This window comes from Hoplias malabaricus, chromosome X2 (genome assembly GCF_029633855.1).
Source record: "Hoplias malabaricus isolate fHopMal1 chromosome X2, fHopMal1.hap1, whole genome shotgun sequence".
Lineage (NCBI taxonomy): Eukaryota > Metazoa > Chordata > Actinopteri > Characiformes > Erythrinidae > Hoplias > Hoplias malabaricus.
The window spans coordinates 33548306-33561797 of NC_089819.1; positions in this window are offsets into that span (position 1 = coordinate 33548306).

A 13492-nucleotide genomic window follows, 5' to 3' on the forward strand; every position below is an offset into this window, starting at 1 on the left:
TCTGACAGTCTTTCTTATGGAGTGCAGTTCAGCTAATAAAACTCTTTCTGCCTTTCATTTCAAGCGAGCCCGAAAATGTTTTTATGCTTCATAATGGACTGTAAAAGCAAAGATGCAGTTTGCTGAAAACAAGTTGTTCTTTGACAGTCTTGAATACTGAGTGCGGTTCAGTTAATAAAACTGTCTTTCTGGTGCTCATTGCAAGCAAGCCAGAAAGTGTTTTTCTGTGTTCCAATTGCTAGTATAAAGAAATACGCAGTCTGCTGAAAGCAAGCTGTTCTCTGACAGTCTTTCTTATGGAGTGCAGTTCAGCTAATAAAACTCTTTCTGCCTTTCATTGCAAGCGAGCCCGAAAGTGTTTTTATGCTTCATAATGGACTGTAAAAGCAAAGATGCAGTTTGCTGAAAACAAGTTGTTCTTTGACAGTCTTGAATACTGAGTGCGGTTCAGTTAATAAAACTGTCTTTCTGGTGCTCATTGCAAACAAACCAGAAAGTGTTTTTCTGTGTTCTACTTGTTAGTATAAACAAATATGCAGTCTGCTGAAAGCAAGCTGTGCTCTGACAGTCTTTCTTATGGAGCGCAGTTCCGCTAATAAAACTCTTTCTGCCTTTCATTGCAAGCGAGCCCGAAAGTGTTTTTATGCTTCATAATGGGTTGTAAAAGCAAAGATGCAGTTTGCTGAAAACAAGTTGTTCTTTGACAGTCTTGAATACTGAGTGCGGTTCAGTTAATAAAACTGTCTTTCTGGTGCTCATTGCAAGCAAGCCAGAAAGTGTTTTTCTGTGTTCCAATTGCTAGTATAAAGAAATACGCAGTCTGCTGAAAGCAAGCTGTTCTCTGACAGTCTTTCTTATGGAGCGCAGTTCAGCTAATAAAACTCTTTCTGCCTTTCATTGCAAGCGAGCCCGAAAGTGTTTTTATGCTTCATAATGGACTGTAAAAGCAAAGATGCAGTTTGCTGAAAACAAGTTGTTCTTTGACAGTCTTGAATACTGAGTGCGGTTCAGTTAATAAAACTGTCTTTCTGGTGCTCATTGCAAACAAACCAGAAAGTGTTTTTCTGTGTTCTACTTGTTAGTATAAACAAATATGCAATCTGCTGAAAGCAAGCTGTGCTCTGACAGTCTTTCTTATGGAGCGCAGTTCCGCTAATAAAACTCTTTCTGCCTTTCATTGCAAGCGAGCCCGAAAGTGTTTTTATGCTTCATAATGGACTGTAAAAGCAAAGATGCAGTTTGCTGAAAACAAGTTGTTCTTTGACAGTCTTGAATACTGAGTGCGGTTCAGTTAATAAAACTGTCTTTCTGGTGCTCATTGCAAACAAACCAGAAAGTGTTTTTCTGTGTTCTACTTGTTAGTATAAACAAATATGCAGTCTGCTGAAAGCAAGCTGTGCTCTGACAGTCTTTCTTATGGAGTGCAGTTCAGCTAATAAAACTCTTTCTGCCTTTCATTGCAAGCGAGCCCGAAAGTGTTTTTATGCTTCATAATGGACTGTAAAAGCAAAGATGCAGTTTGCTGAAAACAAGTTGTTCTTTGACAGTCTTGAATACTGAGTGCGGTTCAGTTAATAAAACTGTCTTTCTGGTGCTCATTGCAAGCAAGCCAGAAAGTGTTTTTCTGTGTTCCAATTGCTAGTATAAAGAAATACGCAGTCTGCTGAAAGCAAGCTGTTCTCTGACAGTCTTTCTTATGGAGTGCAGTTCAGCTAATAAAACTCTTTCTGCCTTTCATTGCAAGCGAGCCCGAAAGTGTTTTTATGCTTCATAATGGACTGTAAAAGCAAAGATGCAGTTTGCTGAAAACAAGTTGTTCTTTGACAGTCTTGAATACTGAGTACAGTTCTGTTAATAAAACTGTCTTTCTGGTGCTCATTGCAAACAAACCAGAAAGTGTTTTTCTGTGTTCTACTTGTTAGTATAAACAAATATGCAGTCTGCTGAAAGCAAGCTGTGCTCTGACAGTCTTTCTTATGGAGTGCAGTTCAGCTAATAAAACTCTTTCTGCCTTTCATTGCAAGCGAGCCCGAAAGTGTTTTTATGCTTCATAATGGACTGTAAAAGCAAAGATGCAGTTTGCTGAAAACAAGTTGTTCTTTGACAGTCTTGAATACTGAGTGCGGTTCAGTTAATAAAACTGTCTTTCTGGTGCTCATTGCAAGCAAGCCAGAAAGTGTTTTTCTGTGTTCCAATTGCTAGTATAAACAAATACGCAGTCTGCTGAAAGCAAGCTGTTCTCTGACAGTCTTTCTTATGGAGTGCAGTTCAGCTAATAAAACTCTTTCTGCCTTTCATTGCAAGCGAGCCCGAAAGTGTTTTTATGCTTCATAATGGGTTGTAAAAGCAAAGATGCAGTTTGCTGAAAACAAGTTGTTCTTTGACAGTCTTGAATACTGAGTGCGGTTCAGTTAATAAAACTGTCTTTCTGGTGCTCATTGCAAGCAAGCCAGAAAGTGTTTTTCTGTGTTCCAATTGCTAGTATAAAGAAATACGCAGTCTGCTGAAAGCAAGCTGTTCTCTGACAGTCTTTCTTATGGAGTGCAGTTCAGCTAATAAAACTCTTTCTGCCTTTCATTGCAAGCGAGCCCGAAAGTGTTTTTATGCTTCATAATGGACTGTAAAAGCAAAGATGCAGTTTGCTGAAAACAAGTTGTTCTTTGACAGTCTTGAATACTGAGTGCGGTTCAGTTAATAAAACTGTCTTTCTGGTGCTCATTGCAAGCAAGCCAGAAAGTGTTTTTCTGTGTTCCAATTGCTAGTATAAAGAAATACGCAGTCTGCTGAAAGCAAGCTGTTCTCTGACAGTCTTTCTTATGGAGTGCAGTTCAGCTAATAAAACTCTTTCTGCCTTTCATTGCAAGCGAGCCCGAAAGTGTTTTTATGCTTCATAATGGACTGTAAAAGCAAAGATGCAGTTTGCTGAAAACAAGTTGTTCTTTGACAGTCTTGAATACTGAGTGCGGTTCAGTTAATAAAACTGTCTTTCTGGTGCTCATTGCAAACAAACCAGAAAGTGTTTTTCTGTGTTCTACTTGTTAGTATAAACAAATATGCAGTCTGCTGAAAGCAAGCTGTGCTCTGACAGTCTTTCTTATGGAGTGCAGTTCAGCTAATAAAACTCTTTCTGCCTTTCATTGCAAGCGAGCCCGAAAGTGTTTTTATGCTTCATAATGGACTGTAAAAGCAAAGATGCAGTTTGCTGAAAACAAGTTGTTCTTTGACAGTCTTGAATACTGAGTGCGGTTCAGTTAATAAAACTGTCTTTCTGGTGCTCATTGCAAGCAAGCCAGAAAGTGTTTTTCTGTGTTCCAATTGCTAGTATAAACAAATACGCAGTCTGCTGAAAGCAAGCTGTTCTCTGACAGTCTTTCTTATGGAGTGCAGTTCAGCTAATAAAACTCTTTCTGCCTTTCATTGCAAGCGAGCCCGAAAGTGTTTTTATGCTTCATAATGGGTTGTAAAAGCAAAGATGCAGTTTGCTGAAAACAAGTTGTTCTTTGACAGTCTTGAATACTGAGTGCGGTTCAGTTAATAAAACTGTCTTTCTGGTGCTCATTGCAAGCAAGCCAGAAAGTGTTTTTCTGTGTTCCAATTGCTAGTATAAAGAAATACGCAGTCTGCTGAAAGCAAGCTGTTCTCTGACAGTCTTTCTTATGGAGTGCAGTTCAGCTAATAAAACTCTTTCTGCCTTTCATTGCAAGCGAGCCCGAAAGTGTTTTTATGCTTCATAATGGACTGTAAAAGCAAAGATGCAGTTTGCTGAAAACAAGTTGTTCTTTGACAGTCTTGGATACTGAGTGCGGTTCAGTTGATAAAACTGTCTTTCTGGTGCTCATTGCAAGCAAGCCAGAAAGTGTTTTTCTGTGTTCCAATTGCTAGTATAAAGAAATACGCAGTCTGCTGAAAGCAAGCTGTTCTCTGACAGTCTTTCTTATGGAGTGCAGTTCAGCTAATAAAACTCTTTCTGCCTTTCATTGCAAGCGAGCCCGAAAGTGTTTTTATGCTTCATAATGGACTGTAAAAGCAAAGATGCAGTTTGCTGAAAACAAGTTGTTCTTTGACAGTCTTGAATACTGAGTGCGGTTCAGTTAATAAAACTGTCTTTCTGGTGCTCATTGCAAACAAACCAGAAAGTGTTTTTCTGTGTTCTACTTGTTAGTATAAACAAATATGCAGTCTGCTGAAAGCAAGCTGTGCTCTGACAGTCTTTCTTATGGAGCGCAGTTGCGCTAATAAAACTCTTTCTGCCTTTCATTGCAAGCGAGCCCGAAAGTGTTTTTATGCTTCATAATGGATTGTAAAAGCAAAGATGCAGTTTGCTGAAAACAAGTTGTTCTTTGACAGTCTTGAATACTGAGTGCGGTTCAGTTAATAAAACTGTCTTTCTGGTGCTCATTGCAAGCAAGCCAGAAAGTGTTTTTCTGTGTTCCAATTGCTAGTATAAAGAAATACGCAGTCTGCTGAAAGCAAGCTGTTCTCTGACAGTCTTTCTTATGGAGTGCAGTTCAGCTAATAAAACTCTTTCTGCCTTTCATTGCAAGCGAGCCCGAAAGTGTTTTTATGCTTCATAATGGACTGTAAAAGCAAAGATGCAGTTTGCTGAAAACAAGTTGTTCTGTGACAGTCTTGAATACTGAGTGCGGTTCAGTTAATAAAACTGTCTTTCTGGTGCTCATTGCAAACACGCCAGAAAGTGTTTTTCTGTGTTCCAATTGTTAGTATAAACAAATACGCAGTCTGCTGAAAGCAAGCTGTGCTCTGACAGTCTTTCTTATGGAGCGCAGTTCCGCTAATAAAACTCTTTCTGCCTTTCATTGCAAGCGAGCCCGAAAGTGTTTTTATGCTTCATAATGGACTGTAAAAGCAAAGATGCAGTTTGCTGAAAACAAGTTGTTCTTTGACAGTCTTGGATACTGAGTGCGGTTCAGTTGATAAAACTGTCTTTCTGGTGCTCATTGCAAGCAAGCCAGAAAGTGTTTTTCTGTGTTCCAATTGCTAGTATAAAGAAATACGCAGTCTGCTGAAAGCAAGCTGTTCTCTGACAGTCTTTCTTATGGAGTGCAGTTCAGCTAATAAAACTCTTTCTGCCTTTCATTGCAAGCGAGCCCGAAAGTGTTTTTATGCTTCATAATGGACTGTAAAAGCAAAGATGCAGTTTGCTGAAAACAAGTTGTTCTTTGACAGTCTTGAATACTGAGTGCGGTTCAGTTAATAAAACTGTCTTTCTGGTGCTCATTGCAAACAAACCAGAAAGTGTTTTTCTGTGTTCTACTTGTTAGTATAAACAAATATGCAGTCTGCTGAAAGCAAGCTGTGCTCTGACAGTCTTTCTTATGGAGCGCAGTTGCGCTAATAAAACTCTTTCTGCCTTTCATTGCAAGCGAGCCCGAAAGTGTTTTTATGCTTCATAATGGATTGTAAAAGCAAAGATGCAGTTTGCTGAAAACAAGTTGTTCTTTGACAGTCTTGAATACTGAGTGCGGTTCAGTTAATAAAACTGTCTTTCTGGTGCTCATTGCAAGCAAGCCAGAAAGTGTTTTTCTGTGTTCCAATTGCTAGTATAAAGAAATACGCAGTCTGCTGAAAGCAAGCTGTTCTCTGACAGTCTTTCTTATGGAGTGCAGTTCAGCTAATAAAACTCTTTCTGCCTTTCATTGCAAGCGAGCCCGAAAGTGTTTTTATGCTTCATAATGGACTGTAAAAGCAAAGATGCAGTTTGCTGAAAACAAGTTGTTCTTTGACAGTCTTGAATACTGAGTGCGGTTCAGTTAATAAAACTGTCTTTCTGGTGCTCATTGCAAACAAACCAGAAAGTGTTTTTCTGTGTTCTACTTGTTAGTATAAACAAATATGCAGTCTGCTGAAAGCAAGCTGTGCTCTGACAGTCTTTCTTATGGAGTGCAGTTCAGCTAATAAAACTCTTTCTGCCTTTCATTGCAAGCGAGCCCGAAAGTGTTTTTATGCTTCATAATGGGTTGTAAAAGCAAAGATGCAGTTTGCTGAAAACAAGTTGTTCTTTGACAGTCTTGAATACTGAGTGCGGTTCAGTTAATAAAACTGTCTTTCTGGTGCTCATTGCAAGCAAGCCAGAAAGTGTTTTTCTGTGTTCCAATTGCTAGTATAAAGAAATACGCAGTCTGCTGAAAGCAAGCTGTTCTCTGACAGTCTTTCTTATGGAGTGCAGTTCAGCTAATAAAACTCTTTCTGCCTTTCATTGCAAGCGAGCCCGAAAGTGTTTTTATGCTTCATAATGGACTGTAAAAGCAAAGATGCAGTTTGCTGAAAACAAGTTGTTCTGTGACAGTCTTGAATACTGAGTGCGGTTCAGTTAATAAAACTGTCTTTCTGGTGCTCATTGCAAACACGCCAGAAAGTGTTTTTCTGTGTTCCAATTGTTAGTATAAACAAATACGCAGTCTGCTGAAAGCAAGCTGTGCTCTGACAGTCTTTCTTATGGAGCGCAGTTCCGCTAATAAAACTCTTTCTGCCTTTCATTGCAAGCGAGCCCGAAAGTGTTTTTATGCTTCATAATGGACTGTAAAAGCAAAGATGCAGTTTGCTGAAAACAAGTTGTTCTTTGACAGTCTTGGATACTGAGTGCGGTTCAGTTAATAAAACTGTCTTTCTGGTGCTCATTGCAAGCAAGCCAGAAAGTGTTTTTCTGTGTTCCAATTGCTAGTATAAAGAAATACGCAGTCTGCTGAAAGCAAGCTGTTCTCTGACAGTCTTTCTTATGGAGTGCAGTTCAGCTAATAAAACTCTTTCTGCCTTTCATTGCAAGCGAGCCCGAAAGTGTTTTTATGCTTCATAATGGACTGTAAAAGCAAAGATGCAGTTTGCTGAAAACAAGTTGTTCTTTGACAGTCTTGAATACTGAGTGCGGTTCAGTTAATAAAACTGTCTTTCTGGTGCTCATTGCAAACAAACCAGAAAGTGTTTTTCTGTGTTCTACTTGTTAGTATAAACAAATATGCAGTCTGCTGAAAGCAAGCTGTGCTCTGACAGTCTTTCTTATGGAGCGCAGTTCCGCTAATAAAACTCTTTCTGCCTTTCATTGCAAGCGAGCCCGAAAGTGTTTTTATGCTTCATAATGGATTGTAAAAGCAAAGATGCAGTTTGCTGAAAACAAGTTGTTCTTTGACAGTCTTGAATACTGAGTGCGGTTCAGTTAATAAAACTGTCTTTCTGGTGCTCATTGCAAGCAAGCCAGAAAGTGTTTTTCTGTGTTCCAATTGCTAGTATAAAGAAATACGCAGTCTGCTGAAAGCAAGCTGTTCTCTGACAGTCTTTCTTATGGAGTGCAGTTCAGCTAATAAAACTCTTTCTGCCTTTCATTGCAAGCGAGCCCGAAAGTGTTTTTATGCTTCATAATGGACTGTAAAAGCAAAGATGCAGTTTGCTGAAAACAAGTTGTTCTTTGACAGTCTTGAATACTGAGTGCGGTTCAGTTAATAAAACTGTCTTTCTGGTGCTCATTGCAAGCAAGCCAGAAAGTGTTTTTCTGTGTTCCAATTGTTAGTATAAACAAATACGCAGTCTGCTGAAAGCAAGCTGTGCTCTGACAGTCTTTCTTATGGAGCGCAGTTCCGCTAATAAAACTCTTTCTGCCTTTCATTGCAAGCGAGCCCGAAAGTGTTTTTATGCTTCATAATGGACTGTAAAAGCAAAGATGCAGTTTGCTGAAAACAAGTTGTTCTTTGACAGTCTTGAATACTGAGTGCGGTTCAGTTAATAAAACTGTCTTTCTGGTGCTCATTGCAAACAAACCAGAAAGTGTTTTTCTGTGTTCTACTTGTTAGTATAAACAAATACGCAGTCTGCTGAAAGCAAGCTGTGCTCTGACAGTCTTTCTTATGGAGCGCAGTTCCGCTAATAAAACTCTTTCTGCCTTTCATTGCAAGCGAGCCCGAAAGTGTTTTTATGCTTCATAATGGATTGTAAAAGCAAAGATGCAGTTTGCTGAAAACAAGTTGTTCTTTGACAGTCTTGAATACTGAGTGCGGTTCAGTTAATAAAACTGTCTTTCTGGTGCTCATTGCAAGCAAGCCAGAAAGTGTTTTTCTGTGTTCCAATTGCTAGTATAAAGAAATACGCAGTCTGCTGAAAGCAAGCTGTTCTCTGACAGTCTTTCTTATGGAGTGCAGTTCAGCTAATAAAACTCTTTCTGCCTTTCATTTCAAGCGAGCCCGAAAATGTTTTTATGCTTCATAATGGACTGTAAAAGCAAAGATGCAGTTTGCTGAAAACAAGTTGTTCTTTGACAGTCTTGAATACTGAGTGCGGTTCAGTTAATAAAACTGTCTTTCTGGTGCTCATTGCAAGCAAGCCAGAAAGTGTTTTTCTGTGTTCCAATTGCTAGTATAAAGAAATACGCAGTCTGCTGAAAGCAAGCTGTTCTCTGACAGTCTTTCTTATGGAGTGCAGTTCAGCTAATAAAACTCTTTCTGCCTTTCATTGCAAGCGAGCCCGAAAGTGTTTTTATGCTTCATAATGGACTGTAAAAGCAAAGATGCAGTTTGCTGAAAACAAGTTGTTCTTTGACAGTCTTGAATACTGAGTGCGGTTCAGTTAATAAAACTGTCTTTCTGGTGCTCATTGCAAACAAACCAGAAAGTGTTTTTCTGTGTTCTACTTGTTAGTATAAACAAATATGCAGTCTGCTGAAAGCAAGCTGTGCTCTGACAGTCTTTCTTATGGAGTGCAGTTCAGCTAATAAAACTCTTTCTGCCTTTCATTGCAAGCGAGCCCGAAAGTGTTTTTATGCTTCATAATGGGTTGTAAAAGCAAAGATGCAGTTTGCTGAAAACAAGTTGTTCTTTGACAGTCTTGAATACTGAGTGCGGTTCAGTTAATAAAACTGTCTTTCTGGTGCTCATTGCAAACACGCCAGAAAGTGTTTTTCTGTGTTCCAATTGTTAGTATAAACAAATACGCAGTCTGTTGAAAGCAAGCTGTGCTCTGACAGTCTTTCTTATGGAGCGCAGTTCCGCTAATAAAACTCTTTCTGCCTTTCATTGCAAGCGAGCCCGAAAGTGTTTTTATGCTTCATAATGGGTTGTAAAAGCAAAGATGCAGTTTGCTGAAAACAAGTTGTTCTTTGACAGTCTTGAATACTGAGTGCGGTTCAGTTAATAAAACTGTCTTTCTGGTGCTCATTGCAAGCAAGCCAGAAAGTGTTTTTCTGTGTTCCAATTGCTAGTATAAAGAAATACGCAGTCTGCTGAAAGCAAGCTGTTCTCTGACAGTCTTTCTTATGGAGTGCAGTTCAGCTAATAAAACTCTTTCTGCCTTTCATTGCAAGCGAGCCCGAAAGTGTTTTTATGCTTCATAATGGACTGTAAAAGCAAAGATGCAGTTTGCTGAAAACAAGTTGTTCTTTGACAGTCTTGAATACTGAGTGCGGTTCAGTTAATAAAACTGTCTTTCTGGTGCTCATTGCAAACAAACCAGAAAGTGTTTTTCTGTGTTCTACTTGTTAGTATAAACAAATATGCAATCTGCTGAAAGCAAGCTGTGCTCTGACAGTCTTTCTTATGGAGCGCAGTTCCGCTAATAAAACTCTTTCTGCCTTTCATTGCAAGCGAGCCCGAAAGTGTTTTTATGCTTCATAATGGGTTGTAAAAGCAAAGATGCAGTTTGCTGAAAACAAGTTGTTCTTTGACAGTCTTGAATACTGAGTGCGGTTCAGTTAATAAAACTGTCTTTCTGGTGCTCATTGCAAACAAACCAGAAAGTGTTTTTCTGTGTTCTACTTGTTAGTATAAACAAATACGCAGTCTGCTGAAAGCAAGCTGTGCTCTGACAGTCTTTCTTATGGAGCGCAGTTCCGCTAATAAAACTCTTTCTGCCTTTCAATGCAAGCGAGCCCGAAAGTGTTTTTATGCTTCATAATGGACTGTAAAAGCAAAGATGCAGTTTGCTGAAAACAAGTTGTTCTTTGACAGTCTTGAATACTGAGTGCGGTTCAGTTAATAAAACTGTCTTTCTGGTGCTCATTGCAAACAAACCAGAAAGTGTTTTTCTGTGTTCTACTTGTTAGTATAAACAAATATGCAGTCTGCTGAAAGCAAGCTGTGCTCTGACAGTCTTTCTTATGGAGTGCAGTTCAGCTAATAAAACTCTTTCTGCCTTTCATTGCAAGCGAGCCCGAAAGTGTTTTTATGCTTCATAATGGACTGTAAAAGCAAAGATGCAGTTTGCTGAAAACAAGTTGTTCTTTGACAGTCTTGAATACTGAGTGCGGTTCAGTTAATAAAACTGTCTTTCTGGTGCTCATTGCAAGCAAGCCAGAAAGTGTTTTTCTGTGTTCCAATTGCTAGTATAAAGAAATACGCAGTCTGCTGAAAGCAAGCTGTTCTCTGACAGTCTTTCTTATGGAGTGCAGTTCAGCTAATAAAACTCTTTCTGCCTTTCATTGCAAGCGAGCCCGAAAGTGTTTTTATGCTTCATAATGGACTGTAAAAGCAAAGATGCAGTTTGCTGAAAACAAGTTGTTCTTTGACAGTCTTGAATACTGAGTGCGGTTCAGTTAATAAAACTGTCTTTCTGGTGCTCATTGCAAGCAAGCCAGAAAGTGTTTTTCTGTGTTCCAATTGCTAGTATAAAGAAATACGCAGTCTGCTGAAAGCAAGCTGTTCTCTGACAGTCTTTCTTATGGAGTGCAGTTCAGCTAATAAAACTCTTTCTGCCTTTCATTGCAAGCGAGCCCGAAAGTGTTTTTATGCTTCATAATGGACTGTAAAAGCAAAGATGCAGTTTGCTGAAAACAAGTTGTTCTTTGACAGTCTTGAATACTGAGTGCGGTTCAGTTAATAAAACTGTCTTTCTGGTGCTCATTGCAAACAAACCAGAAAGTGTTTTTCTGTGTTCTACTTGTTAGTATAAACAAATATGCAGTCTGCTGAAAGCAAGCTGTGCTCTGACAGTCTTTCTTATGGAGTGCAGTTCAGCTAATAAAACTCTTTCTGCCTTTCATTGCAAGCGAGCCCGAAAGTGTTTTTATGCTTCATAATGGGTTGTAAAAGCAAAGATGCAGTTTGCTGAAAACAAGTTGTTCTTTGACAGTCTTGAATACTGAGTGCGGTTCAGTTAATAAAACTGTCTTTCTGGTGCTCATTGCAAGCAAGCCAGAAAGTGTTTTTCTGTGTTCCAATTGCTAGTATAAAGAAATACGCAGTCTGCTGAAAGCAAGCTGTTCTCTGACAGTCTTTCTTATGGAGTGCAGTTCAGCTAATAAAACTCTTTCTGCCTTTCATTGCAAGCGAGCCCGAAAGTGTTTTTATGCTTCATAATGGACTGTAAAAGCAAAGATGCAGTTTGCTGAAAACAAGTTGTTCTGTGACAGTCTTGAATACTGAGTGCGGTTCAGTTAATAAAACTGTCTTTCTGGTGCTCATTGCAAACACGCCAGAAAGTGTTTTTCTGTGTTCCAATTGTTAGTATAAACAAATACGCAGTCTGCTGAAAGCAAGCTGTGCTCTGACAGTCTTTCTTATGGAGCGCAGTTCCGCTAATAAAACTCTTTCTGCCTTTCATTGCAAGCGAGCCCGAAAGTGTTTTTATGCTTCATAATGGGTTGTAAAAGCAAAGATGCAGTTTGCTGAAAACAAGTTGTTCTGTGACAGTCTTGAATACTGAGTGCGGTTCAGTTAATAAAACTGTCTTTCTGGTGCTCATTGCAAACACGCCAGAAAGTGTTTTTCTGTGTTCCAATTGTTAGTATAAACAAATACGCAGTCTGCTGAAAGCAAGCTGTGCTCTGACAGTCTTTCTTATGGAGCGCAGTTCCGCTAATAAAACTCTTTCTGCCTTTCATTGCAAGCGAGCCCGAAAGTGTTTTTATGCTTCATAATGGACTGTAAAAGCAAAGATGCAGTTTGCTGAAAACAAGTTGTTCTTTGACAGTCTTGGATACTGAGTGCGGTTCAGTTAATAAAACTGTCTTTCTGGTGCTCATTGCAAGCAAGCCAGAAAGTGTTTTTCTGTGTTCCAATTGCTAGTATAAAGAAATACGCAGTCTGCTGAAAGCAAGCTGTTCTCTGACAGTCTTTCTTATGGAGTGCAGTTCAGCTAATAAAACTCTTTCTGCCTTTCATTGCAAGCGAGCCCGAAAGTGTTTTTATGCTTCATAATGGACTGTAAAAGCAAAGATGCAGTTTGCTGAAAACAAGTTGTTCTTTGACAGTCTTGAATACTGAGTGCGGTTCAGTTAATAAAACTGTCTTTCTGGTGCTCATTGCAAACAAACCAGAAAGTGTTTTTCTGTGTTCTACTTGTTAGTATAAACAAATATGCAGTCTGCTGAAAGCAAGCTGTGCTCTGACAGTCTTTCTTATGGAGCGCAGTTCCGCTAATAAAACTCTTTCTGCCTTTCATTGCAAGCGAGCCCGAAAGTGTTTTTATGCTTCATAATGGGTTGTAAAAGCAAAGATGCAGTTTGCTGAAAACAAGTTGTTCTTTGACAGTCTTGAATACTGAGTGCGGTTCAGTTAATAAAACTGTCTTTCTGGTGCTCATTGCAAGCAAGCCAGAAAGTGTTTTTCTGTGTTCCAATTGCTAGTATAAACAAATACGCAGTCTGCTGAAAGCAAGCTGTTCTCTGACAGTCTTTCTTATGGAGTGCAGTTCAGCTAATAAAACTCTTTCTGCCTTTCATTGCAAGCGAGCCCGAAAGTGTTTTTATGCTTCATAATGGACTGTAAAAGCAAAGATGCAGTTTGCTGAAAACAAGTTGTTCTTTGACAGTCTTGAATACTGAGTGCGGTTCAGTTAATAAAACTGTCTTTCTGGTGCTCATTGCAAGCAAGCCAGAAAGTGTTTTTCTGTGTTCCAATTGCTAGTATAAAGAAATACGCAGTCTGCTGAAAGCAAGCTGTTCTCTGACAGTCTTTCTTATGGAGTGCAGTTCAGCTAATAAAACTCTTTCTGCCTTTCATTGCAAGCGAGCCCGAAAGTGTTTTTATGCTTCATAATGGACTGTAAAAGCAAAGATGCAGTTTGCTGAAAACAAGTTGTTCTGTGACAGTCTTGAATACTGAGTGCGGTTCAGTTAATAAAACTGTCTTTCTGGTGCTCATTGCAAACACGCCAGAAAGTGTTTTTCTGTGTTCCAATTGTTAGTATAAACAAATACGCAGTCTGCTGAAAGCAAGCTGTGCTCTGACAGTCTTTCTTATGGAGCGCAGTTCCGCTAATAAAACTCTTTCTGCCTTTCATTGCAAGCGAGCCCGAAAGTGTTTTTATGCTTCATAATGGACTGTAAAAGCAAAGATGCAGTTTGCTGAAAACAAGTTGTTCTTTGACAGTCTTGAATACTGAGTGCGGTTCAGTTAATAAAACTGTCTTTCTGGTGCTCATTGCAAACAAACCAGAAAGTGTTTTTCTGTGTTCTACTTGTTAGTATAAACAAATATGCAGTCTGCTGAAAGCAAGCTGTGCTCTGACAGTCTTTCTTATGGAGCGCAGTTCCGCTAATAAAACTCTTTCTGCC